General features: G+C 48.6%; 1 protein-coding gene across 8 annotated transcripts in view; it reads left to right on the top strand.

Annotated features, from left to right (window-relative positions):
• LOC142589514 (sodium-independent sulfate anion transporter-like) overlaps positions 1-25,037 on the top strand; it is a 562,847-nt gene that overhangs the window by 223,384 nt on the left and 314,426 nt on the right. Inside the window, exon 1 of one of the 8 annotated variants that reach the window (XR_012829866.1) lies at positions 23,290-24,401. The exons of the other annotated variants lie outside the window; for them this stretch is intronic. The gene's annotated coding sequence lies outside the window, so the exon portion shown is untranslated. Of the gene's footprint in view, positions 1-23,289; positions 24,402-25,037 lie in introns of those variants that run through there. 8 annotated transcript variants of the gene reach the window in all.

The raw sequence follows: 25,037 nt of genomic DNA, 5'->3' as shown, positions 1-25,037 counted from the left end.
AGCTATTATTCCTACGGCCGCTGTCCCTGTCACAGATCAGAAGCCTTTCTTACGAAAGAAACTGCGAAGCCACTGGCAACGCTTGTGGGACATGGAAACAAAGAATAAGCTTCACCTGATTAAGCCACAGTTTGCTTTCTCGCTTCCGAAAACGAAAACACGACGAACTGATGTCCTATTCTGTCGACTCAGGATAGCACACACCTATGGCACGCACAATTTTTTACTGACTGGAAATGAGCCACCAACCTGCGGTAGATGTCGTGGGAGGCTGACCGTCCTCCACGTTCTCCTGGAGTGTCGAGAAGCCGAAGCTGAGAGAAAGAAACATTTTCCTTTTGTATATCGCCAGCACACCTCTCTCTATCCTGCAACGTTTCTTGGTGCAGAGCCGTTCTTTGACAACAAAGCAGTTCTAGGATTTTTGAATGATGTCTACTTGCAAGTTTTTAGCCCCATAAATTCATAGCACATCCTTTTTCCAGAGGATGCCACTGTGATAGCAGTTTTGTATAGGACATGCCTCCGGGCCCTTGCATCTCAAGGGCTCTGTAAAGGCAGTAGTGCATCTTGCAAATGTCTATGACACATTTTATTATATCATCATTACTTCACAATGCATACTTCGTGTCCATTGTACAGCTTATTAACCATTGGCATAATTTTATGTCATATAGGTTTTATGCACTTTACAGCGACTGTTTTTAGGTCCCTTTACAGCCACGTAACATCTACCTTTCCTTATTCATAGCTCCACTGCGAACCCATTAACGCCGGCCTGGCGCTCTTTGGCCACATTTGGTACTTGCGCCACAAAACACCACATTCATCATCAGCACTTTCATTCTTTGTCGTTTCTTTATTAGGTCATTTGTTGCTTGGGAGAGCTTGCCTACTGGTTGCCTTGGTGCCTTGCCTCCCACTTCAATTGCTGCCTCTGAAGCCAGCCTAGTTACGGTTTCATTCAGTACCTCTATGTCATCTTCATCTCTCTGTTCTAAGGCTGCATATTTGTTTGCAAGCGCCGGCATGAATTTATCTGCTTTTACCCTTGCTGCCTCTAGGTTGACCTGTTTCTTCTTGACCAATTTGACGCGCACTGATAGAAGTCGTGTTAGCTCATCTTCAACCACTCGACGCACAATCGAGGCGACGTCATCGCAGGCAGCGACTTCCATACTTGCACATGTAGTGACGTTGTCCAAGCGCCTGAACTTCGATAAGATCCTTCGGGTCTTCAGAGCTTCGAATGCGCAACATTGCTGTCTGAATTCGGAAGGAGCGTTGAGGTTTTCTTACGTTATGAGAAAATTGTACACGTCTTCAGCGATGCGTTTTAACAGATGTCCCACTTTGTCTTGATTGGACATACTAACATTTACAATTCCGCATAGCTTCAATATTTATTCAATATACGTCGTGCACGTTTCGCCAGATAGTTGGGCTCTGCTCAAGAACGTGTGTTCTGCTTTCTTCTTTTTGTAATTCGAGTCGCCAAAGCAGGCTTTAAATTTCTGGACAAAAGTTTCCTGAGTGGTCAGCACGCGCTCATGATTGCTAAGACAAAGTATAGTCGTACCGGCGTGAAAAAATGGAACGTTCATTCACAAGCTGCGTTGACGTACTGCACCCGTTATGACGGCTTAATATTTCGTAGTGCCTCAGCCAGTCGTCCAAGTCTTCATCTGTTTTACCTGAGAATATGCGGCGGTGTTCGTTGACCGGCCTGCTTGGGTGACGGCCATGCGTCTGCTTCTTCGAAGTTCTTGTAGGACTGGATTATTCTGGGCGTCATGTGCCCCACTCCTTCACCACTTGTTACGGATGTAGAATGGGTCTATTCACAGTGAAAAGGGTAGGGAATACATGGGACGGTCCGAAAGAGCCGATCACCAAAACTCTGCACCGCTTCTTCTCCCTCTCGTACACTCGTTGAGTTGAGTTGAGTGGTTGTGGGCTACTGGTGTGATTAAGCCTTGCAGTTGCTGCCGGCAATTGCTCCACCGTAGCGACACTTAAAATAAACAAATCACATAAATCAGACACAGACCTCACAATTACAAATAGGCACTCCTGAGGTCACCATGTGAAAGCCAAATCCGTGTCCTACAGGTAATTTAAATGAAGGCGAGAAACCTCCTTCCTACACAACTGGTTTCCGCGCGGCAAAACAATGTCCTGAAGAGAACTGTGAGGGACTCCTGTCTTCTTGAGGGACCCGAATAACACACTTCTTTCGGCGTTATACAGAGTATAGCACATAAGGTAATGTTTTATGTCACCGCACACACCACACGTTGAACATAATGGAGACGACGCCAGGCCAGTCTTATACATCCACGCAGGGGTACGAGCAGAGCCCGTGCGAATGCGGAGCAGTAAGGTGGCTTGGTTTCTTTTGAGACCCTTGGTCACACATGGCTTGTGAGGTGAGCTCCACAAAGAACTGAAGTGGCACAATACCACTTCTCTGAAGAGTCTCTTGTCCTCTTGAGGCACTTTTCTGAATGGATTCCCAGACAGCGCTCTATAGGCGAGGCTGTCCGCCATCTCGTTGCCTATGATGCCTATGTGCGAGGGCACCCATCGGAAACGTATGGAGAAGCTTTTGATATGGAGATTGTGCACCGAGCGTAGGGAGCTAAGACATAAGGCATCAGTAGGGAACCCGTGCTCTAACCTCCGAAGGGCAGATTTTGAATCTGTAAGAATGACAACAGTTTAAGGCCTACAAAATCGTAGCTTCTTTAGAGCTGCCTCAATGGCAACGCTTTCGGCCGTTGTGGAGGACACGACTGCAGTGAAGCGATCATACTTCCAAGAGGAAATGTGAAAAACAGCTGCACTAGATCGTCTGACCTTGTCCACAGAGCCATCAGTAAAAATTTGAAGATTACGTGCATATTCAGTCTCAAGATGTTCCAGTACGAGCGAACGCGTTGCCGCCAAAGGAGAACTCCGCTTAGCGCGAACGTGAGGAATTGTCAACGACCAATCGAGGCTCGCGAATGACCAAAGTGGTTTCAACTTCTTAGTTCGACCTCTAGCATCAATACCCACGTAACCAAGAGTATGAAGGGCCAAGTACGCTCGGGACTCAGATCTCTTTGGAAGGCGCTGTAGAAGGGCTCGCCCAGCTGCCGTCTGTTTGAGGCGGCCTATTTGCATCAATAACCTTTGTGACGCGACTAGGCTAAGAGGTCTCGTAGAGACCCATAAAGTACTGCTTTGTTAGGAGCAGTCTGCGGAACGCCAAGAGCCCTCCTTAGGCCCTTTCTGTGCAAAACCTCAAATCGTTCCAGCTGTGATAGTGAGGGGGAAATTAAAGGGGGCTGGTACATTATTCGCCTCGTCACCAGTGCATCGGGCAGCCTGATCATTGAAGAAGGGTGATTTCCCCATTTCTCACTTGCAACTCTACGGATCACATTGAGACGCGAAGATAGTGATGTCACAATCGAGTCCACAGCTCGTCGCCACTGTAGACGGTAGTCAATAATGGCGCCCAAAAAGCGCTTGTGCTTCAATTGACAAAGGCAAGATTGATCAAGGTCTATCTTCAGCTGCGCATACCACCTTCCTCTACCTGTAAACATGATGAAGCCAGATTTTTCCACCGAGAGAGTCAACCCAACATCTTGAAGGTAATTTTGAACTGAAAGTAATGCCTGTCGAGCTGTCAGAGCTAAAAGCGTATGTTGATATCCGGTTAACCAAAGTGTCGTCCGTATATATCGACATATGGACATGACTGCAATGTTTTTGCACTTCAGCGGAAAGACCAGCCATTACAACATTAAAGTGCGTTGGGGAAAGGACACTTCCCTGAGGTACACCTTGCGATACCGCCCTTTCAGTGCTTAAGGTACTTCCTAGCCGCACTTGAATTTTATGATCACTGATAAATAAGTGAATGAATCGCAGAAGATAGCCCTGTACGCCTATGGCCTGCAAACTATTTAGTATTGAGCTCTGAAGGACGCTATCATAAGCCTTTGATACGTCTAGGAAAATAGCTAGTGTTGAAAGGCCGAAAGGTCTATGATGTTCAATGTGACTTATCAAGTCCAAGATGCTAGCTTGCGCGCTTAAACCTGTGCGGAATCTAGTCATTCATGTTGGCAGAGCCCTTCTATCTTCGAGCCACCAAGATAAACGCTTACTTGCCAGTTTCTCCATGAGCTTCGCCGCACAGGACGTCAGTGATATAGGACGATACGAGGCCAAGTATGTCGTTTTTTTTTTGCCGGTTTTCTGCACTGGGACAACACAAGTCACCTTCCATGAAGGAGCAACGTCACCAGTCTCCCACACTCGATTGAGATAGCTTAGGAGCATCTTCCGGTGTTCCAGAGGTAGGTTCTACATCATCTGGTTGGAAATGCCATCAGGACCTCGTGCTCGTCGACGCCGCAGGCTGCTGAGTGCTGCCTGTAGCTCTCGAAGTGTGAACGGGGAGTCTACAACAGACGTAGATGTTGCAGGCAGAGCGCAAGGATGAATTCCTGAACTTGCACGTGCAAATGCATCTGCAAATTCCTCTGCCAAGCACGCGAGAGGTTTCTGCTTGCGCAGTGCAAGCGCTTCGAAAGGCTTACTAGGACGAGAAGCACCAGCAAGACCGCCAATGACTCTCCAAATTCTCGTCATCGGTGAGAAAACAGTCAAGCTAGCGTAGAAGGACGCTCACTGCGACCTACAGAGGTTGTTCGTATGGCGTCGAATGGCAGAGTTAAGCCTATTGAAGGTCGCCTTCAAGGATCTGTCGTCCTTCTTCCGCATCAGTTGTCGTTCCGCCCTTCTGCGCGCTGCGCAAAGGTTCCTGAGTTTTAAATACGGATTCGGAAAATGATTAGGCAACTTGACCGCCGTGGTAGCAGCCATCTTACCAGAAATCATTTTCTCTATCACATCGCCAGAAACATATGCAAGTTGCTCCTTGTATTTGCCCCAATTAACAACATGGCTAATTTTAGAGCCGCGCATATGGAAGTCGGCAGTAAACACTAAAATTGTATAGTGATCATTTCCCATGCGGTCAAGTGCAGTTGACCACTTCACACGGACGTCAGGTGAATGCAAGGTTAGGTCTATAGATGTGGCTGAGGCTGGAGGCCGGAAGAAAGTGGGACTTCCGTCATTGGCCACGCACAGGTCCGAACTGTCGATAACTTCTACAAGTTTGCGTTGGCGGGAATCTGTGTTCCTGTCACCTCAGACAGAGTGATGAACGTTGAAGTCACCGCAGACAATTCGGGGCTTTTGGCAACGGTCACAGAGCTGCTGGAGAAACAAATCCATTGCTACCTTCTTCCGCGGAGACACGTATACGGATGCAACAGAAAGAGTTCGGAAGCCGAGCCGTATCCTCACAGCCGCTACCTCAATACTATCGATGCAAAGATCGATGACGTTCAGAGCCACATGAGGAATCTCTTTGTATGTAAAGGGCGCCACTTCCTGCAGGAAGTGACTTTATGCTGCAATTCTTGTGTGCGACATATCCAGTCAAAGATCTCCCCCCTTGGTAGGCCAGCCTCTGAGAGGGCCAATACTGGAACACAAGTTTCTTTCAAAAATAATTTCAGTTCTGCTAATCTACTTATAATCCCAGCGCAGTTCCATTGCATAATAAACGGCACTTTTCGGTGATTTTTAGTTGCACGAGGTTGAAGAAAACTAGCCATATTATAAGGTAAAGTTCGCTGCGAAGGCGGCAATCATAGACTCAAAGGAAAGAACGAGCTGTAGAAAGTTCTTCAGGGTGACAGTCTGCATCGCTTGAAGATATGAACGCAAGACTTCAAACCAAACTCGCCGAAGGTCGGACAAATTTCTATTTTTGAGCTCCTTATTTTGATGTACGCACTGCCTCACAACTTAAACAAAAGATGCAGACTGGGACCCACTCTTGGCCACTGCAGCTGGTTTCTTCATCTCTTTTGAGGCAAGGGAATGTCCTCCATGTCGTCGAGTCTGGCTGTGATCTGGTCGCTGAGGAATTTGGACACTTTTTGCTGAAGCAGATCGACCGACCGACTCACCCACAGAGGACTTTGCCGTCTTGCTAGGGTCACGTCGCTCACTGACGTTGCTTATTACCACGCCACGAACTTCCGACTCTAACACAGGGAACTCGTCACATCCAGGTATCGGCTTCTCAGTAGGTTGTGGTTTGGGACCACTAATGAAGGACACTCGACGGTGTAAGGCGCTTACACGTAAGGGGCAGCCACCGAAACTCGCTGGATGGTCACCCCCACAATTAGCGCTAGCAAAATCTGCTTTGCAGGCATTGTAATCGTGGGCGCCACCGCATCGTTTGCAACGTTGATCTTTGGTGCAAACTTTGGCTACATGCCCAGAGCGTTGGCACCTAAAGCATCGGGGAGGAGTTTCAATGAATTCTTTGACTGCATGCTTGGTAAAACCGAGGTCAATTTTTTTCGGGGCGCTCTGTGTTGGGAGCGAACGTTAGCACAACAGAGTTAGTAGGTTTCGCTGCCCATTCTTTTTCTTGAGTCTCCACCCGGTGCATCAGATGGTTTACGTGCAGAACACCTTGCGGCTTCAAGTAGTCAAGAAGGTCGCTTTCCGAATACCACACTGGTACTCCCCTAATAACACATGTGTTAGTCATGTAGGAGTGGCAACCGGGATTTAACTCTTATGTCACCAGTCTGAGAGCACCGGAGAAGAATGTAAACTTGCTCTTCCATTGCGATATCTAGATGAAGAGCACCGTGCGTTGTAAAGCGACTGCGAATCGGAGCAGATCGCAGCAGTACTTTAATGGTTTCGAAGAGCCTGATAGGGTTCCGCTCTCTCAAATCAACACCTTTTGCTGTTTGCAAAGCTACCACTGGGATTCCGACCGTTCTTTGCTTCCGAAGACTCACCACCTTGAAGCCGTCGCTGTCCACTTCCGCCATATCAGCCACTTGTCAGGGTCGACGATAGTTGAGTCGTCCCCACTGAGCGATGTTCACGCACTGGACTGCTGATCGTCCCTGATGTCTGGCAGCTCCGCGCCTTGCGAGGCCATGGCCGCCTCCGCCACGCTGGCTTCTTTCGGATGGCGCTGTCCCTTTAAAGATGCCTGCGCCGGAGCAGCCGTACCCTTCCCAAAGGGACAGTACCGTCTTAAAGATGCGGCCGTATTCCAAGGATATAAATAACTTACTTAATGAATAGCAAAGCCTATGCAAAAATTACAGAGCTGAGGTGACAACAGATCGAACAGCGTCGTCTTCCTCTTCCTTCTTTCTCTTGTACACTCCTCCGGTGCGGCGTTGTAGTATATACATGTATACATGCCCGTTTTAGGAAATACCACCTGTGGTACGAAAGCTGCCAGTTTATGCTCGTAATGCTCAAAGATCATGAAGAAAGCGCGCTACGCTCTACGTGACCGCTTGAAATGCATTGTCCTGTTAGTTGCGTCATCAAAAGATGCGCGAAGTTTATCGTAAATGGCGCTTACCTGCATGCACACAACCGCTACGTCCCTGCCCTAAACGTCCTTTCGCTTGGAGCGTAGGAAAATTTGCTCCAGCAGTGCCTCTCTCTATATATATATTTTTTTTTCTATCGTCCTTCAAAGCGACTTTCGTTTCCAGTGGCGCGCCAAGGCGTTCGCCGGTGATCAAACTGCGTTGCGTGTGAGCGGCACTTGGAAGGTCGCTATAAAGCTGCCGCCTAATCGCTAAACACGGAGCGGAAAAGGCTTTCCGTTTGCAAGCAGAACGTACGTCTGGATGCTTCCACTCTCGCATCATGCATGCGTTGTTCTGCTTCTACGTGTAATGCCTCGGCGGCATGCAATTTCGAATGAAAGACTATAGATCGCCGCGTGGGAGACGTGCTGGCTTTGCACTGGGAATCTGTAATAGTAGTGATAAATTTATCATACGTTGTATTTCCTCGATTTACACAAGTTACCGCATATGTAGAGGCAGGAGCGGCACACATGCATGCCGAACAGGTACACAATGGCAATAAACCACGCAGCTTGAATTAACATGCGTTTTATAATGTGTGCTTGTGTTGTCTGTGTTTTTGAGAGGCTAGAGGCGGGGATATGCTGTGTTGCTTGCATCGTGCATGAAATTGTCATATTATTTACGAGAGTTTGGGAGCAGTGCTTTTCAGAAAGTAATGATATGATTTAAAGCTGTGTGAAATACATCGAGGTTGTGCGTTTTAAATTATTTCAGTAGTGATAGAATTCCGAGATCGCTTCTAATATACGCATTACGAGCATTACTGGGGAGCAAAAGTGGTGCCTAACATATTTTTTAATTACTTTTTCTGAAGAAACATTTTCTCTTCGAATTTCTGGCAAGTTGTGTAAAACAAAGTGATGGCCCTAAAAGGAAAGAATCTGCTCGAGTCGGTTTAGCCTTTTATTACATGAGTCTGTTATTTCACCAAGATCAGTTCCCTAGACTTCGTGCAAAACAATGTCTCTGTTGTCAGGTATTCATACACGATAAAGAGCTCTCCACATAAAAATCCCTCTTAAGTCAATCTACTTTCTGAATAGATGCGGGAGAGCGCAGGACGCCGGTAGGAGGTGTGCGCTGCCTTTCGCCGCTAGCAATGTTCTTCACCCTCCAGGAAAAGCAAGTGGTCGTGCAGTCAACCACACATGTCGTTTCCCTCTTCCATCCTGTCAGGTAATGAATTGTCCACCGTATACGACGGAAGTGCGTTTTAGCAAGTTGACACGAGTCACACGGTTGTGTCCCGAACTGGCGCAAACGATTCCAATGCAGCAATGTCTGCAAGACGCCGGCGAGAGTCCGAGACTCAGCCGTCCATGCCTGCGACAGCGCTTCACTTTGTGCCGCCATATGGGCCATATTGGCGCAGCGCTGGGACGCATAGAGCTATATGGTGCGGCGTACGTAAAAGGTCTGTTCGATTCGCCTGCACTTTTTTGCACGAGTTCACTGCTCAGTTCCACGCTCGTGCAGCGCCAGTTCAGAAGCGCAACCGCTGTGCAACACTAGGGATTTCAGGAAACGACTGCAAAAGTGCCCATGTGGTGCAGGCGCGCCTTTCGTAGCTAGCGTCCAGCGTGTGCCGTGATTGTATTGGGAATGACCATGTTTGCCAGATTCGCGGCTGCCCCACCTTGACGAAAATTGACATTGGCTGTTTGCCAGCATTCCGAAAGCAAAAATGAACAGTGTAACGGCGTATAGTTGCTATGCAGGCGCCTAAGCTGGTCATAGCTTAAACACAAAGGTTACGGCGCTAAGCAGACCAGCACGAAGTGAGACAAAAACGACACTTACGGGCGCTGTAAGGGTGTAAGTCGGGCATGAAATAAATGGTAGCTGGCCCATGCCGTCGTCCGACTCATCCACGCTGAGGACGTTGTTGAAGGGAGGGACTTGTTCTCATCGAGAACGAGGAATATAGGATTCATTTACAATATCTACATGAAGGGTGGAGAACGTTACATTTCATCAGTCTAGCATGACTGAAAGAGAATGCACACCGAACAGCCGTAAACGGCTGCTTCAAAATACTCTGTCCTCCCTAGATCCCTAGGTGATGTAAAACTGCCGTTCAACCTTCGACCAATGGGAACGTCCAAAATCATCGTAGCCGACGCGCCTTTGAGGGGGAGGGTTCACACACTCACTTCCGCTCTTTGGTTTCACTGAACACACCGAGGTGAGAGGGTTCTCATAGACAGGGGTCTTAACCCAAGCAGGCGCCTCTTGATCCCAGAGCTGACCCCGCAGTCAGTAGCCGCCGCGTTTGCCCATTGACTCTGACGACTTCTGGGGCCCGGGAGAAAACACTTCAAAACATCCTTTCCCAGGAGTTCTCTTGCTCCAAGCAAACCATGAAGGCGACAGCGAATCAACTAACAATACTCGGCCCGCCGAACGAGGCTAGACATGCCGGCGCCGTTGGGCTGTTGAGGCGCTGCATTGCTGTTATTACAAAGCGAGTCGTCGCAGCGGGCTGGGAAGGGTTCGGAGGTCGCTTCTCCGAAGATCGCCAGCCCCCGCAGGCCGATCGTAACTGCGCCAACTTCCAACTGTTCATTCATCAGAACCCACGCAAACATATACAAGAAACCAAAGTGAAAGGTAATCACAGTAGAGATAGGCAGGAGTGATAGGAAATAACACTGCTCGTAGGCTGCAGTAATCTGTACTGAATTGTCATGGCAGGTACATATGAACACGCGTGCATTACAGGCGTAATCCGAGCATCCGACCAAATGCGGCGGCTGCACGTTCTAATCTTAGCGGTGATTACAGGCTATCATTTCTGAATGACATTTCTTTGTCACTTAATGCTAGTGACAGCGTGCTACCGCACTTATTTCCTACTCTTTTTATGAAGAAAGCCTCGATTATCTCCCATTCAGTGCGGTTTCTTGCTTTCCTTAGAGATGTCGTTTTGTCGAGAAGTGGCACACAACCCACAGAGCTTACAGTGGTCTGCCAAGTGGCCGCCCATGTTACTGTTGACTTTCTAGAATTCTAAACAATTTGTATACGGCAAATCAGTTCTGTGAAATTCCGCAAAATGGAGGAAGTAGTCATTAAAGATAAAATTGTCATTCACACCGAATGTTGCACAAAGCTACAAAAGAAACGCATGCGGATTCCTCAGAAATAACGCTTCACAGATGAAGAAAAATTCGTCCTGGTCCGGGATCCCGCATCCCGCACCAGGACGAATTTTTTCACAACTGTGAAGCGTTATTTCTGAGGGATCCGTATGGGTTTCTTTTGTAGCTTCGTGCTAATTCAGGTAGATGACAATTTTATCTTTCAAATGGTGTTCCTACTTTGTATTCAATTTCAAGCTTAATTCTCTTCCGCCTATCTCGGAGCACGCTTGAGGGCCAGGTGGATATGCGTGCCGTCGTTGCCAATTAACGACGCAATTTCTGTCAGCAGCACGGAGATTTTCCTTGTAGCGTCGACTGCTGCCATGGCGCCGGGAAAATCATCTGCTGCGTCTTCGCTGAACGACATCGGCAATGACAATCACAGCAGTGCAAAAAGTTCAGCAACTGCGCCTAAACTTTTCCTGCAATTTTGGAAACGAACTGCGTCGTGCAGAGGTGTCACGCTTTGCCCCGCTGAGACAAACGGTAAAGTGCAGCACTGCCTTAACTAGTTAACGAAGTGCAGGTGAATCGAACGCACCTATAGTCATCCGCTATAGGAGGGGGGGGGGGGGGGGGGGGCTGAGTGTCTAAGCGTGGCAATTTTTTACGGTGCTCACCCAGGCATCAGCAGGTGGTGATAGCAACTTCATAAGCGTGATGTACGTTCTAATAAAATTTCATGAAGTGAGCCCTTTTTTTAGCAACTGCATTTCAGAAGTTGGTGCCAGCAGCTGGCGCTGGCTGCTAGCCTTCTCTGAGGTGCAGCGAACGAAGCGAGGAAATGTAATGCAATAACTTTATACTGTTCAATTTCCCCCGTAGTTGCTTGAGAAATATGACGACGTGTTACGCGTCGCGGAGCGCATGCGGGCGTTTGGCTTGGCTATGCAGCCATATTTGCTTTTTGGACTTAGACAGTGGCTAATGAACGTCACTTTTAGTATTGTGTCCTCGTCGGTTTGTCCGTTCACCATATACTTAATAATACAGATCATAGTCTGCCCTCTGTTTATGTATTAGGCATTATGGTGGCGGACAAAAAGGCGGGGTGGTAGCACACCCTCGTTCTGTGTTCTGAATTTGTTCTGAGTCGTTCTGAACGGAAAATTTAACGTCGCCGTTAGTGCCTGGTTTTCTGGAAAGTACGCATAATGAATTCGGGCACATTATAGCGAAGAATAAACGGCATTACAATACAAGACACAGGACTTAGTTCACTATGTCTACACCTGTCATCAACAATTGTTCCTTCGGCAAGCATCATGAATCGCCTTCGTCCGTGTGATTTAGGAGGTTAATAGGCCACGATGTTGTGATCGTGTCTTCCGTTACTGCTGCGAACGCACCAATTCGAACAAGCTTCGCGTCATTTATGGGCCAGCATTGCGTTGGATCTGCGTGTCTTTCTTTCTTTTTAATTTTTTGATCGCCATTATAGTGAGCAGACTATTAGATCGAATTGTAACTTTGTTCGGAGAATTCTACACGGGCTTGTGTACGTGCAAGGTGGGTGAGAAACATCTTCATATCAGCGCTCCTGTTTATGTGATTCATAATTACATTGTTTAGCACAAAACAACGGACACAAGAAAGACAGCCGGACAAGGCGCTTGTCCGTTGTTCTGCGCTAAACAAAGTAATTATGGATTCGCACCAACTATCCCGCCAACGCATTGTTGTGTGCTTCAGTTAATGTCTTCAGTGCGCTGCCTTTGAAACGACCAACCAGCTAACCAACCCCTATCTCCTGATCAAATTCATATCGGCCTTTCTCCCCCATTCATCGCAATACATATTGTCAAGTGGTCGTGACGTCAAAAAACACAGTAGCAATACTGTGAAAGGCAAATTTAGCTTTTATTGGGCGAACCTGTGCCCGCAAAACAGGCTACACTTAAAGCACAACGAGAGCGGCGAACACAGTCGGCGATCGTCGAAAATCTGATCAGCGGGTAAAGCGCGTTGGCCTTTATAGAGCAGTCGTCGAATGTTCCAGACTAATCGTTCGGACCCGCGTGCCTTCCACAAAGTTCTACACCATCAGATAACATAAGGTTCGGCGACGACGACAGCGGATAGAAGCATCGACAACTTTCCAGGAACTTCGGATACCTGCATGCGCGTCCCACGCTGTGCGATTACATTTGTTAGGCGGCGAAATGTGGTTGCCCGATAAAGATAAGTACACGTGTCAATACCCCCCCTCTTATAAAGCATCGACCCGATGCTGCAAACAAACGAAAGTAATAAAGAAAAGCACTCGTAACAACAAAAGAAGGAAGTTCGTCAGCGTCCGTAAAAGGGTTTAAGACGCACCACGTGGACCACTTCAGATCGTGCGCGGCGCCGCTGTGAATGCGAAATGCCGTCTGGCACGACCTTAGTCCAGTGCGCCAATACGTCGGATGACCTTGTAGGGTCCGAAATATCGTCGCAGTAGTTTTTCACTGAGTCCTCGCCGGCGTATCGGGGTCGACACCCAAACACGGTCGCCGGGCTGGTACTCGACGAAGCGTCGTCGGAGATTGTAGTGTCGGCTGTCGGTACGCTGCTGGTTCTTGATCCGTAGGCGGGCGAGCTTCTTCGGCGCGCTGGAGAAAGGTAGCGACGTCAAGATTCTCTTCGTCAGTGACGTGCGGCAGCATAGCGTCGAGCGTCGTCGTCGGGTTCCTGCCGTAAACAAGCTTAAACGGCGTGATCTGTGTTGTTTCTTGCACCGCCGTGTTGTAAGCGAATGTTACGTACGGCAGGACCGCATCCCACGTCTTGTGCTCGACGTCCACGTACATTGCTAGCATGTCGGCGAGGGTCTTGTTCAGGCGCTCCGTGAGACCATTCGTCTGCGGATGGTAGGCAGTTGTCCTCCTATGACTTGTCTGGCTGTATTGCAGAATGGCTTGCGTGAGCTCTGCTGTAAAAGCCGTTCCTCTGTCGGTGATGACGACTTCTGGAGCACCATGTCGCAGCAGGATGTTCTCGACGAAAAATTTCGCCACTTCGGCTGCGCTGCCTTTCGGTAAAGCTTTAGTTTCAGCGAAGCGGGTGAGATAGTCCGTCGCCACGACGAGCCACTTATTCCCGGATGTTGATATCGGAAACGGTCCTAACAAGTCCATCCCGATCTGCTGAAAAGGTCGATAAGGAGGCTTGATCGGCTGTAGTAATCCCGCTGGCCTTGTCGGTGGTGTGTTGCGTCGCTGACAGTCTCGGCATGTCTTGACGTAACGGGCGACATCGGCGGTTAGGTGCGGCCAGTAATACCTTTCCTGTATCCTCGATAGCGTCCGGGAGAAACCGAGGTGCCCAGCGGTCGGATCGTCATGTAGGGCGTGCAGTACTTCTGAACGCAGCGCCGCCGGAACAACAAGAAGGTAGTTGGCGCGGACTGGTGAGAAGTTCTTCTTCACGAGTAGGTTGTTTTGAAGCGTGAACGAAGATAATCCACGCTTAAATCCCCTAGGGACAACGTCGGTGTGCCCTTCCAAATACTCGACTAGGGCTTTTAGCTCCGGGTCCCCTCGTTGTTGTTCGGCGAAGTCTTCCGCGCTTATTATGCCAAGGAAGGCGTCGACATCCTCGTCACCTTGCGGCGGCGGGTCAATGGGGGCGCGTGATAGGCAATCTGCATCTGAGTGTTTTCGTCCGGACTTGTATGTTACAGTGATGTCGTATTCTTGTAATCTGAGGCTCCACCGTGCCGGTCGTCCTGAAGGGTCCTTTAAGTTGGTTAGCCAACACAACGCATGATGGTCGCTGACCACCTTTAATGGCCTGCCATAGAAGTAAGGGCGAAATTTCGCTGTAGCCCAAACGATGGCGATGCATTCCTTTTCGGTTGTAGAATAATTGCCTTCTGCTTTTGACAACGACCCGCTAGCGTAAGCTATCACGTGTTCATGTCCATCTTTTCTCTGGACTAGGACGGCACCGAGGCCTAGGCTACTGGCGTCAGTGTGTATATCGGTATCGGCGTGCTCGTCGAAGTGCGCAAGTACGGGCGGCGACTGCATGCGTCGTTTGAGTTCTTGAAATGCGTCGGCCTGCGGCGTTTCCCACTTGAACTCGACGTCACATTTAGTCAGCTTTGTCAGTGGCTTAGCGATGCGTGAAAAGTCCTTGACAAATCGCCTGTAGTAGGCACGCATGCCAAGAAATCTACGCACTGCCTTCTTGTCGATGGGCTGCGGGAACTTTGCAGTGGCAGCTGTCTTCTGCGGGTCGGGGCGGACTCCAGACTTGCTGATGACGTGGCCTAGGAACAGAAGCTCATCGTAAGCGAAGCGGCACTTTTCTGGCTTCAGAGTAAGCCCTGATGATTTAATGGCCTCTAGTACTGTTGCAAGCCGCCTAAGGTGATCGTCGAAATTTCCGGCGAAGACAACGACGTCATCCAAGTAAACGAGACAGGTCTGCCACTTCAATCCTGCTAAAACCGTGTCCATCACGCGTTGGAACGTTGCAGGCGCCGAGCACAGTCCAAATGGCATAACCTTGAACTCGTAGAGGCCGTCTGGGGTGATGAAGGCGGTCTTTTCGCGATCTCTTTCGTCGACTTCTATTTGCCAATAGCCAGACTTCAGGTCCATCGACGAGAAGTATTTAGCGTTGCAGAGCCGATACAATGCGTCGTCTATCCGTGGGAGAGGGTATACGTCGCTCTTCGTGATCTTGTTCAGACGACGATAATCGACGCAGAAACGTAGGGTTCCGTCCTTTTTTTTTTACCAGGACAACAAGGGATGCCCACGGGCTTTTCGACGGCTGGATGATGTCGTCGCGCAGCATTTCGTCGAGTTGTTCTCTTATAGCTTTACGTTCTCGCGGCGAAACTCGGTAAGGGCTCTGGCGGAGTGGTCGAGCGCACTCCTCGGTGATTATGCGATGCTTGGCGACTGGTGTTTGTCGAATCCTCGATGACGTCAAAAAGCAGCCCTGACGGCGGGCGACGGCGGCGTAGGTCATCGCTTCCGGCTGAGGTTGCGGTGATCGTGGTTGCACCTCAGGGACACCAAGCGATCGCTGAACCTCTTCTTTGACGATTTCAGCGATTGGATCCACTTGGGACTGCGTCCTTGGGTAGAACTTTTGCAGCTCCTCCCGTACAACCGCTCTGATAGTCTCGCGTAGATCGTCAGTAGCCAGTGATTGAACCCCGGCGTAGTTTGTGGGGTTCGTGCGGCGATCGAATTGCCGGTTTCGGATCTCGAGTGTCTTCTCCATGTTCGTCGCCTCACGAAGAAACTCATCGACGGTCTTTGGTGGGTTTCTTACCATTCCGGCGAAAAGTTCTTCCTTTACACCACGTATCAGTAGGCGGACTTTCTTCTCCTCGGCCATATCCGGGTCGGCGTGGCGGAACAAACGGCTCATTTCTTCCGTAAAGATGGCAACGTTCTCGTTTGGTAGCTGCACTCGGGTGTCCAGCATTGCTTCAGCCCTTTCCTTGTGCACGACGCTTGTAAAGGCGCGCAGGAAGCCGCTACGGAACAGGTCCCACGTTGTCAAGGTCGATTCCCTGTTCTCAAACCAAGTTCTGGCGGCGTCTTCTAAGGCGAAGTAGACATGCCGCAGCTTGTCGTCGGAGTCCCGGTTGTTGAATGTCGCGATTCGTTCGTAGGTCTCCAGCCATGATTCCGGGTCCTCGAAAGTTGAACCGCGGCACGTCGGAGGCTCCCTGAGCTGCTGCAGCACGACGGTGGACGCTGGGACTGCCATTGGGGTGGACTTGGTGGCCATCTTCCTAGTCGTCTCAGGCAAAAGTCCGTGCTCCGGGGGCAGTCCTTGCAGCCTGCGGCTACCTCGCTGGTTCTTGGCGACGTTGGTGTCTTCTGCGTGAGAGCTTGGGTCACGGCTTTGTGGGGGCGTCCGGTACATGAACGCAAAGCACCTCCACCAGATGTCACGTGGTCGTGACGTCAAAGAACACAGTAGCAATACTGTGAAAGGCAAATTTAGCTTTTATTGGGCGAACCTGTGCCCACAAAACAGGCTACACTTAAAGCACAACGAGAGCGGCGAACACAGTCGGCGATCGTCGAAAATCTGGTCAGCGGGTCAAGCGCGTCGGCTTTTATAGAGCACTCGTCGAATGTTCCAGACTAATCGTTCGGACCCGCGTGCCTTCCACAAAGTTCTACACCATCAGATAACATAAAGTTCGGCGACAACAGACAGCGGATAGAAGCATCGATAACTTTCCAGAAACTTCGGATACTTGCATGCGCGTCCCACGCTGTGCGATTACATTTGTTAGGCGGCGAAACGTGGTTGCCCGATTAAGATAAGTGCACGTGTCAATATTAGTTTCGAAGTGGACGACTGCACGTTGTGTACGCTTGTCTGGTACGCCTTATGACGCAAAGTCTAGTGCTCTTCTCTGATCACTGACCGGACGAGCTCCCGCAGGGCTTCAAGGTCGTTTGGCACGCCTTCAGAGAAGACATGGGCAGCTTGCCTCACGGTTGTATTGCTTAGCCCGCTGTTCGAGCGTCTTTTCGATGGTCGTTGCTTTGTATCTGAACTCGGCGACCGGCGTGGGTTGCGGACGAGAACTGCGAAGAGTTCCTGCTTTACTCCACGCATGAGATGACGCAGCTTCTTATCTTCACTCATGTTTGGATCAGCACGCTTGAACAGGCGGGACATGTCCTCGATGTACATCGCCACGTTCTCGTTTGTGAGTTGGTTCCTAGCTTGAAGTGCAATTTCCGCCTTTTATTTCCGATCCGTGCTGGCGTACGTTGCTAGCAGCTGTCGTCGAAATTCCTCCCAAGAGGACAAGGAGCTTGCGTGGTTTTCATACCACGTTTTTGCGAAGTCCTCCAAAGCGAAGTATACGTTACAGAGCTTCTGTCTCTCATTCCATTCATTAAAGCTCGCCACTCTCTCGAATAGTTCCAACCAGTCTTCCACGTCTTCGAAAGAGTCGCCGTGGAATGTTGGCGGCTTGCGAGGTTGACTTACGACCAGCTGTGCCGGTGTTACCTGGCTAGTCATTGTGGTGGCGTCCATTGTCTGAGTTTCCTTTGGCATGAAGATAAGAGGACCGAATTCGGGCGAGTCACCTCGAAGACGACGGCTGGTCCGCTGGAGTACAGGTGTTAGTTCCACGGGATGGACTCGCTGGAGGTCGGCGCTACGTTGATTTCCGTTCGTGGGGCTTCGACTCATACCCCGCACCTCCACCAGAAATGTAACGATGTTAATAAAACAACGATATTTATTAAGGGCGAACTTGTGCCCACAAGTGAAGTCACTGCGGTCGTGAAGAAATGCGCGGCAGTCGCGTTCCCAAGGTGGGCTCGAACCGTCTTCTTCCTTCTCGCCTGACCCCTCGTGCGCGTGGCACACGCTAGCCGGGTCCAACCGCCTACCCGTGCCACGAAGATCGCTGCCTGTTACTGAACACCACCACGGTACGGCGTGCACAGTGTCCAATACGAAGGGCGCGCAATTTGAAAGTGATCAAGTTGTCGTGGCAAGCTATATATATATATATATATATATATATATATATATATATATATATATATATATATATATATATATATATATATATATATATATATATATATTTGCGGCCTTACTTTTGTTGTAATTTGCAGCTCCCAAAGCAAGGATAATTTTACCTTCTGCTCATTAAAAGATAATGCGACTGCGACGAAGCAAAATGCACCTTTAAACATTTTCACTGATGATGCCAATTCGCTTTTGTGGTGATAGGTATTGCGAAAAAAAACAACAATCGTGCACTTTATCTACGCTAAGACAACAGTTATCACAGCTTGTTTCCAACTGAAACCAAACGCGACGTGTTACTTCGGTCGGGGCGCGGCAGCTAAGGCACTAGCTCGATCACGATGTTTTTCTTTATTTCCTTTATTTCGTTCTATATAAGTGAGAGGGAGCCTGTTCAGGCTCCTTCAGGCTCCATTTACAACCGTTCGTAGCAATTGCTACGAACGGGTGGTTGTCTGATTTTCCCTTTATATGTATGACCTTTTTACGCAAGTGACGATGCTCCCATCCCTAACGAATGTTGTAATTTGTTACAAATGTTTTTTTTTTTCAAGAGTCGTTAGCATTGCTTACTGGAAAGAGAAGCAATACTCAGACACACAATATTCACGTGCGTTTCACACGCCATTGATAAAAGACTCTGCGAAGGGGTCACTGAAGTCTATAGGTTTTTTTCACGGTCAAAAAAGCACGCAAAGCAATTTGAAGCGGGATGAATATACAGCAACACATTCATTCTCTAGGCATACGTTATCAATACCTTTACAAATAACTTTTAATTGGCTACCTCCATCTCTTTCAAAAATATAATAAGCTTTGTGGTTTGTGTATATTTGTTTATATTGGTGTATGAGCACGGTGTTTACAGTGGAAATTTAAAACAATGTTGAAGTGAGAAAATACGGATGAGGCAGCCGCCGCTAGTGCTTCCAATGCGCGTGTCCTCTCATTGTCAGGATGTGCAGAAATAAAGCGAAAGTGTGAATTAAAATCCGTGCACGTCCGCGCCAACAATGATGCAGTAAGCTACTAGCGCCAGTAAAATTTCAAGTGAAAAGGTCGAGGAAAGTCAAAAGAAGCCTCAAATGATGTGGGTGACAAAGCTCCGGCAATCGCACTTTAGGTGCGTGCGTTTGGGGGAGGAGGGGTTTCGGCATTACCCTGGGTGGGGGGGGGGGAGGCTCAGCCCCCCACCTTCAGGAAAACTCCGGAGTGGGCTCGGGCCCCGGAGAACCTCGTAGTCGGCGCCTATGAACGTTTCGTGAAGCTAACAATGCGTCCTCTCGGGTATACCTACAGCGACAACAAGACGACATGCTTTTGGCGGATCGAATGTTGATCGTTGGTTCACTGTCACCGTTACCGACGATGGGAGCAAGAAACTCCTGGAAAAGGGCGCTCGCGGACTCCGGTAAGCGCCACAGTCGTTTCACAGAGGCTCCAGCTAATTGCTGGGTCATCCCGGGAACCAAGACGCGCCGTTTCGAGTCAAGTGTAACAATCCCTGTCTAGGAAGCTCCCCACCTTTCTCTGTGTTCAGGGAACAAAAGTGCCGGAGTGCTTATGCGCACACTCGGTCTCAAGGCGGAGCCTTAGGCGACTTTGGACGCTCCAGTTGGAGGAAGACGTGGCCACAGATATCCCTGACCTAGGGATCTACGGAGCACTAAATGGATTTAAGCGGTCTGCTGAAGTGTGTGCTAGGGTACTTTGATGTCTGCTCGCCAGAAAGATGTAGCCTTCTGACCTGCAGATCATGCTACGAAAACGATGTACGGCGCACCATGCTCCGGCCAGTACGATACCACTTGTTCTATGTAAATAAGTTTGCAATTCCAATGTAAATAAATCCCTTGTTCCGTTCCTCATCTTCTCGACCTTGTAATCTTCACGAAAGAAGCAACTATCGTCCAGTAAACTCGAACGACGGCGTGGGCCCGCTTAACCTCCGTGTGACGCCCCGGTAGCGTAGGCCAGCTACCCCTTAGTAGACGCACCGGTAGCGTAGTCTAGTGAGCGACCCTGTGTGTGACGCCAGACTCTGAGGCCACAACCCCCGGCTCCTACACTGCGACATGCTTTACATCCAACTACGCCTTATATTTAGGATAATTTCTGGCTAAACGAACTGTGTTGTGCCATTCGTGTCCATTACCTTTACATCATATCACCTTTATAGTTGCACTGGTTGCACCGATCATATATATATATATATATATATATATATATATAACGCATCGACTATCATCAGAAATTATGAAACCCTGAAACAAACCAGCAGCCTTCTTTTTTGTTTGTACCGTTTCTTTCTTAGGTTGGTTAATTCTATACTTGGGGTCTCCTAATTTCGTAATTTACATCCAATAATCATGTACAGAGGCTCCCGATACGGTCTTCTGTCCTTGGGACCCTCTTCTACATATCCTTCTTGTTGTAATCATGTTCTGGAAAAAAATAAATGTTTGATTTGATTTTCAAGAAACAGCGGCGGAGGACTCCATCTTTGAGTCCTAGCCTACGAACGAATGTTCTGGCATTTCCCATGTTTTGGAAAAAAATAAATGTTTGATTTGATTTTCAAGAAACAGCGGCGGAGGACTCCATCTTTGAGTCCTAGCCTACGAACGAATGTTCTGGCATTTATCATGTTTTGGAAAAAAATAAATGTTTGATTTGATTTTCAAGAAACAGCGGCGGAGGACTCCATCTTTGAGTCCTAGCCTACGAACGAATGTTCTGGCATTTATGGCCTCAAACCCTCATACTATCGTGCGGGAAGTGGCCGCCCAGGTACCAATTTCTAAGTCATTAGTTTGGAGGATTCTAAATGACAGCCTTTCACCCGCACCACTTGAACCAGCACCAATGCTTGGAAGATCAACCTGTACAGCCTGTACGTGTTGTACAGGTTGTACAAGAACACCAAGAATAACCTGTACAATGGTCTAGATTTCCCAAAATGGATCCTCACAGAAGCTGATGAGTCACCGGACCTTTTGAGCAATATCATCTGCACAGATGGAGCGAGTTGTCGCAGAAACGACCATGTAAATTTGCATAATGCGTTTGAGTTACTCCGATCCACACTGCACAAAGCGCAATCGGCACCAGTACCAGTGGTCGTATTGTGTGGTGCAGAATTTACGCCGGTGTTATAATCAGTCCCATCTTCTTCGATCACACACTGAGTGGACAGCGTTACGTGAACGAGATCCTTGAAGGAGTGGAGGATGAGTTTCTTAGCGAAGTTCCGCTGTCACGTCTTCCACTTTTGTGGTATCAGCAAGATGGCGCACTCGCACATAGCAGCAGCCGAGCACGAAACTAGCTGGATGAGACTTTTCATACAGAATAGATTGGAAGGCACGGGCCTGTAATTTGGCCGGCTAGGTCACCTGACCTCTCTTCACTCGATTTATTTCTTTGGGGTTATGTGGAAGATCGTGCTACGTGATCGAGACGGATGTCAGATTCGTTCATGGTAAGGATAACGGATGTCTGCAGTAGAATTCCGTCGTCGGTCATCAAGAAAGCTACTTAATACGTGATAAAGCGGACTCAGTATTGCGTAGCTGCAAAAGAAGACATATTCGAACATGTCCTCTAGGCAGAAGCTGGTGTTTAACGAATTCTAAAAGACATGTTTTTTGCCGCAATTGAACACACACAAAAGGAAGACACATAAAGACAACATGGGTGGCACTTCCAACTGATTTAATTTGGGCTGTGACCCATGAATATATATATACATACACGCATGCGCTGGCTGTTCACAGATCTGTTCACAGATCACAAATTAAATCAGTTGGAAGTACCGCCCGTGTTGTCTTTATGTGTCTTCCTTTTGTGGGTTCAATTGCGGCAAAAAACATGTCTTTTAGCAAGCACCAACTAGGCCAACGAGCAGTTTTGTTGCAGCTTACGAATTCATTGATAGTAAGGGCACACTGGAATCTGATGTATTTTATTTGTTTCTATTTTGTGCACGGCGTCCCGATTGCCAACTCGGCTCGTTTAGAAGTGGTATATTTACTTTCTTGAACGCATCGGTGCCTTTTCTCTACACGTTGGTGGCTTCCCAGTCGGTTTATTTCGCTTTCATTTTTTGACATGAACCTGTTTTTGCCGCACGCATACACTTTCATGAAAAATAGAACTCCCTTCTCTCTCTTCCCCTTCTCCCTTCCCCCAGTGTAGGGTATAGGCCAACCAGACCCTTGACTAGGACTCACAGAAAAAGGACTCACGCCTTTCCGGCTGCAGTTTCGCCGGAAAGGCGAAGCAGTATTAATCATAGCCAAGTATGTGACAATTACACGAAGGAAGATTACACCACCAAGAGGACTCAGGCTGTGAAATTGAAATGTCTCCCACTATGAGGTCTTCTATATATTCATATAACGCCGTCACTTCAGCGCTCAATTCTTCGAGGTCACACAAATTATCTTCAAGTGCAAGAAATATATATATATATATATATATATATATATATATATATATATATATATATATATATATATATATATATATATATATATATATATGGGGTTCGCAGAAATGGTCGGGCCCCAGCCCATCCGCGCCCCCCCCCCCTTTCGGTAAAATTAAAATTCTCCGCCTATGCTCACATCGACAATGAACTGTAGTCTCCCGCAATTTCGTGTTGTTCCCATAGTCAGTGACTGGTTTTGACCTCATCCTCAAGCATTGCGGCGCGTCTCCTCGACAGCTGACGACAAAGCTGACTAGAGCGTGCGGCGTGCGTAAGAACGTAGTTCGATGACACGTTTGTCATTCTGATTAGTCGACGTCGGCTCCATGATAGGCTTCGCAACACTGCATGGCTTTAGCGGGTTACGGAGCGGAAGGCCGCATAGCAATGGAGTAACAAGTGTATCAACGAGTGCGCCAGGGAGGAGGAAACCGAGAGACTGAAAGGAACCCGCTACGGGCGTGTAGCGGGGCTGAGTGCAGCAGCGCGGCGCGGGCGGGCGCTTGTGGAAAGGGAGGCAGACCACGCGCATTATGTCCTCTCTTCGGCTTTCCTAGCAAGCAAGCGAGAGTCTTGTCGAGTTTCAGAAGCGAGTTTGGCGGCATCCGCGTAGTGTGCGCCGAAGGAGCTGCTGCTGCTCCAGGGCGGCCTCGGTCCCATCCCGTTATCCTTCGCGTCTGAAGACAACGTTAGCGAAGCTGGTAGCAGCAGCAGCCAGCCTCGTTCCTCGAACAACTTGCCGTCGACTTTCGGCCACCGAAGTTTGGGCCCGCCGCCTTAGTGCCGTTGTCGTCTGCTCTTATCGTCGGTGGAAGAGAGATTACCGATTTGCGAGCCGTGAGTTCGTCTTCGGCAACGGATCGCGCTTCCCTTCCTTCTTTGTCGTCTGTTCTCGGTGCTCTCAGTGTGAACGGAAGGATAGGCTACGAGTCCGTCTGTGGGTAAGCCCTTTGGTTGCTGACATTAGCTCTCAGGCGCGGTGAGCCGGCGCTGTTGTCTTTTCGACACACGCGTTGTAGACTGTGTCGTGGCGGTACTTACGGCACTTGCTTCTCGTATCGTAACTCCCTTTATCGACAGGTGGGCGCACACCTTGCAGCGTGCTCTCAAGCCCATTTTTTTTTCAATTTCTTGTCAACTTTCAGATTTTGACTCTGAAACATAAAACAAAAAAAAGAAAGAAAACGCTGACTACTGTAACGCGTGCCACGTTGTATGTTAAATAGATAATTTGGACTCTCGGCTGACGATAATACATTCTACCAAGCAACGTGTCTTTCTCTCGGCTAACGGAGAGGCGATTTCATTTCCACTGCATTATCGTGGCTAAGTGTAACCTTTGCGCAAGAGTTGACCAACTGCCCGTATTCAGACAAAAAAGTGGACGCGTCTATCTCCGTGGCAGACAACGCTATCGCGATATATTCCACCGCAGAGACGTCGACAATCTTTCTCTGTGCCCCACGAGTGAACAACAGTTTACTGGAAACGTGTGTGTGTATACTTCCAATGTGATAGACAGTCGTGAGCGACGGGAGATTGAGCTCTCTTCTCCAACGACTTTCCTGCAAACCTGCGCACTCTCCCACTTCGAAACGCTATACGGAAGCGAACTGTCGACTGTCTGAAGGACCATGGTTCTCACTGGGGCGCTTCGCAAAGCCTCCGGTGAAGTTCAGTTGAACTCTATGAAGCCCATCCGTGATGAAGACCTGACTGACGGATTCAAGATGTGCGTCAGCAGTAAGTGCCCGTGATTTTCTACTTCTCATTTCTTTGGCTCTAGCGTAATAGGTCCGCTAAGGTAAAGCTTTTTTTCATCGTATATACCTGCCGGAACTGCTAAGCCATATGTTTCTCAGCGTTTACGTGCACATCACAGGATCAATTTTAAATGGATTTCAAATTCTTGAGCCGTCGCTGTCGCAAGCGAGAACATTATTACGGAGAACACGCTCAGTGCCTTACTGCATACTTCGAACGTAGCCATGCTATGAATCAAAATGTATTTCAAAATTTGAACGTGTTCCAACGTGTTCGCAGCACTCGTGAGTGGCAAAATTATCATAATCCGGGTGACAAAAAGTCGTACCAGGGTTCGGCTTTGTTTTTCTTCGGCCCCTGTTGTACGCAGGTGTCAGGAAAGAAAAGAAAGAAAAGGGGTGATCAAAATAAAGTTTGGCTTATTCAAATGGATCATCATCATCCGGATGACGAAAAGTCGTGCTAGGATTCGACTTCGTCTTTCTTCGTCCCCAGTTGTACGTAGGTGTAAAAAAAAAAAAAACTATAGGAAGCGGGGAGGGGGGGGCTCAAAATGAAGTTTCAGGTATTCAAATTCTCATGTTACCTTCGGAGCTCGAAAATGAAATAACCCAA

The sequence above is a fragment of the Dermacentor variabilis genome, chromosome 8, assembly GCF_050947875.1.
Source record: "Dermacentor variabilis isolate Ectoservices chromosome 8, ASM5094787v1, whole genome shotgun sequence".
NCBI lineage: Eukaryota > Metazoa > Arthropoda > Arachnida > Ixodida > Ixodidae > Dermacentor > Dermacentor variabilis.
Note: the sequence above shows the minus strand (reverse complement) of the source record. Positions and strands in the feature narration are given on the sequence as shown.